Genomic DNA, 4,319 nt, shown 5'->3' on the forward strand with positions numbered 1-4,319 from the left:
ACAATGCAAAACAAGCATAATATCGCTAAAAACAGCTTTTGACTCTCGACTGACTCATTTATTGAGTTTTACTTGATTCTAAGCTCGTTCTAAGTATTAAAGGGTGTAATTTGGTCTAAATTGTCATATGAAAATAACTGTTTTTCGACCGTTATCACAACCCCAAACTTAGAACTTTGCTTGTCCTCAAGCAAACAAAACCTAACAGCAAACAAAACAAAGCTTGGCGTTCTACTATTCCATGCAATAGTTCAACATTCCTAAAGTACATGAGAGGAACTACTCAACTGTAGATTTTCAGTGGAACCAAATCAAGATACATACATGCTTTCAATTCAATTCAGTTCACAAGTTATTCAACAGATGTTACACATTATGAATGATCAATCCACTAAGCAAAGATGCAATCCTGAAATTTAGCAATTCTCACNAGGCAAGTGTTTCACTCAATCACTCAAGTGTTTAGGGTAACACTCCAACACTCTATCATTCACAAGTCACATGAAACAAAATTGCCATTCATCTAGAACAACCAAAATCCTTACATGCAAATGCCATCAAAATGACTTTTCCAAGGCTTGTAATGAGGCTGGGTTAACAAGAAAAATTGGTTTTTCTGGAATGCAAAATCCTTGTGTTAAGAGAGCTACCATATTATTCAACATTTAAGTACAACTCTCTTCCTCACCAATCTCACTTATTCCCAACTTTTTCCCTTTTCTTTTGCATTGAGCCCATCTTCATGCTTTTCTTCTTTTCTTTTCTTTTTTTTTCATGTATTTTTCTTTCACAAATTTGAGCTCAATGCTTTTCAAGTGCCTTCCAATTTCCCACAAGCAACCCCAAACTTGAACCTTTTCATCACATACAATTAAGCTCATCCCAACTCAAGGTACAAAATTTCAAGACAAGGGTTTACATTCTGTTAAGGCTAAGGTTCAAAAAGGGTATAACATTTTCAAGCATATTGGGTGAAAATTTGGCTAGAGAAGGGTTCTAAAAAATGGCCTTGATCATATGACATTCACATGCAATTCAATCAATCATCAAGATTAAGGCAATATCATTCATGCTTTCCTGTGAACAATGCGTACAACAATGAAAACTCTGAAGCTCAATACCTCACACAACATGTTTTATCTCACAATATTCATTCATACACCCTGCTTAGCATCATAACCACAATCATAAGTCATCACCCATCTGTTTCACAGAATATCAACATGCATTGCAACTCAATTCTCATCCACATCAAATCTTCATCAATTAGGCTCATTATGCAAATCATTCAGTCAAACATCTTTAGAAAAAGTATTCAAGCCAAGCATACACACTGAAAATAAAATGCAACCTATTCTAAGAATTTAAATGCAAAGGTAAAAGAGAGAATCTAGGTTGCCTCCTAGTAGCGCTTGTTTAACGTTGCGAGCCTGACCTAAACCTGTTTAGCACTTGTCAGTAAGTGCAAATCCTTCCAACACCCATCAGTAGGTGTACCTTCCTATGTTCTTCATTAATTCCACAAAATTTGGCATCCCCTAGTAGATGCCACCCAAAAATTATTCCAAAAATTCAAAAATTACATGTTCAACAAAAGCATAAAACAAAATAAAAAAAAATTGTTAAAAAATTACAAAAAGTGCTTTCCAGCAAATCAACTCTTCTTCTTCATGTCGGGATCTTCATTGTCCCGCTTGCTCAACTTTCTTCTCTCCACTTTTCGAATTGCTGTGGAGTAAGGCCTTCTGATCTCTACCATTCCCTCCTCCTTAAGCTTCCTATTCACAATCTATTTCCTGTTTTTAAATCGCATTGACATGCCACGCAGGAATAGTGTGTCTCCTGAGGGGATTGATTCCTCTATGCTTGCTTTCTTTTCCTCGAGAATCTGCAAAACATGGCAGTTGTTACGACATTCAATACCTATGGTGTTTTCCTCTTTTGCAGCTTCTCTTCTGGCCCTTTTGTATTTGGCTCTTCTTATTGCTCTCATTTTGGTTTCCTTAGAGCCATAAATTAACAATACTTGGTCATGATCTTTTAGCTTTATTCCTCCCTCATGGATACGTATGACCATCTTAGTAGTCCTCATGAAAGGTCTTCCCAATATTAACAGAATTTTTCCCTCATGGCCATGTCCACCACTAAAAAGTCAAGTAAGAATTCCAACTCATTAATTCGGACAATTGCATCTTCCACCATACTGATTGGCTTCTTAATAGATCCCTCTGCAATCGTCAAGGTAGTGTTTGCTGGTTTTAATTTTAGCCCTCCAATCCTTTTGAAAGCCCTAAAAGGCATCAAATTAACACTTGCTCCAGAATCAATTATGGCTCTCCCTATGTCCACATCATTGATCACACAAGGAAGTGTCAAAGTTCCTGAATCTTTCAGTTTTGGCGGATGATCCTTCTTTCTAGGCTTAACCAACCGGTCATGATTTCCTTCTTCATCAAGATCAATAACCTCTCCAATATAATACTTAATCCTCTTGTTATACTCAGGAATTCGTGGACATGCTCCAGGATTAATGGTTACCTGATTGAAGATCTCTCTGAATGGCTCTTGGTAACTGTCTTTTCTTTTCTCTTCCTGGTTCTTCTGCTTATTAACCTCATGGTCATGAATTCTCTCCTCATCTTCATCCTCACTGCTCCCAATCTCAATTATTTCCTCGGCTGACCTCCTTTTTCTTCTTGTCATAACAACTTTGCTTTCATCTTTAGGGTTAACATCAGTATTAGCCCTAAACTGATTTTTTATGTGGTTTCTATTCTTTTTGACAGTTGCCCAATCTGTGTCTCCAATGACCTGAAGCTAGCTTGATCACTATTTAGCTGAGACTCATAGACTTTGAAGAATTTATCAAATCGGTCATTGAGGTCTCTAACTTTTTCTGTCAAGCTACTGACTTGCTACCATAAAGGTGATGGTTGTTGCTGCCGAAAGCCTCCTACTGGTCCAGAAGAATTATTCTGATGTTGCCCAACACTGGGGTGATTCTTCCAACCTTGGCTGGAACTACCTTGGTTGAAGGTACCTTGCTTGTACGGAAACTGGGCTCCCATGTAGTTAACATCATGTTGAAACTCCTCGGGAGAAGCACATTGACCATTGATATGGTCTCCACCACATAGGTTGCAAAGTTGTTGAGTCTGAGAAACGTTTCTTACCCCCATTGGAAATTCAGCAAGAATCTTTGTCAGCTTGTCCAATTTATGGTCAGGAGATGATTTTGTGCCGCCATGGCATCATTAGCAGGGAGATGTAAGAGTCCTCCCTTCTAAGCGCCTCTCTCACTATGTACCTACCACTTCACTCATAGCCATGCTCTAAATCAGTTCATATGCCTCATCTTCACTCTTGGTATTTATGCTACCTCTAGCGGAAGCATATATCATCATTTTAGACTAAGTATGGAGGCCCCCAAGGAAGGCAAGTGGATATGAAGTCTTATCAAGTCCGTGGAGGAGTCTTTCTTAGCAAGCCTTTAAATTTGTCCCATGCTTGAGCCAGAGTTTCCTCCATTCCTTGTTTGAAGGTAGAGATCTCTAACTTCCCTTGATTAATCTTGGTTGGCGGGAAGAATTTGTTCACAAATTTTGTTGCCAACGCATCCCAGTTTCTGAATGTGCCTTCCTCGAACGAATGCAACCATGCTTTGGCGTTTCCTCCAAGAGAGAAAAGAAGCAAACTAAGTCTAACCTTGTCGTCAGAGACTCAATTTATCTTCACGGTGTTGCAAATTTCACTGAAAGTGGTTAAATGATCATATGGATTTTCATTTAACATTCTGTGAAACTATTTACTCTAAACAAGCTGAATAAGAGCAGGGTTCATAACCATATTGGTTGCATTGTCTACAGGCAAAGCTATGCTGTTGAAGTTCATGGGACCCACCATGTTGGATGCGTCCCCAAGTGTACGCTTAGGAGGACGTTGGTCTGCCATCTCCTCAATATTCTGTGCAGAGGTCTCAAATGAAGAGTGCAAAATTTCTTTAGGAGAAGGAAAGTTTTCACTTGCAGGGCGTCTAACTTTCCTCCTTCTCCTGTCTGAGAGTCCTTCCAATAGATGTTGCTGGTCTTTTCTGCTTCTAGTGTGTATCGTTTCCTGCATACACAAGAAACACACCCTTAAAGCACTTTTACAAAAAATAAAACAAAACAAAATAAAAACAAATAATTACAAACAAGTCAAATGTCAATCAATTCACACTACTAAAAATAACCTCGAGTCCCCGGCAGCGGTGCCAAAAACTTATTGACTCACTAGAAAATGTACCAGATCGTGCAAGTAATATAATCGGTAAAGCCCGA

The sequence above is a fragment of the Vigna radiata genome, unplaced genomic scaffold (genome assembly GCF_000741045.1).
Source record: "Vigna radiata var. radiata cultivar VC1973A unplaced genomic scaffold, Vradiata_ver6 scaffold_137, whole genome shotgun sequence".
NCBI classification, from domain to species: domain Eukaryota; kingdom Viridiplantae; phylum Streptophyta; class Magnoliopsida; order Fabales; family Fabaceae; genus Vigna; species Vigna radiata.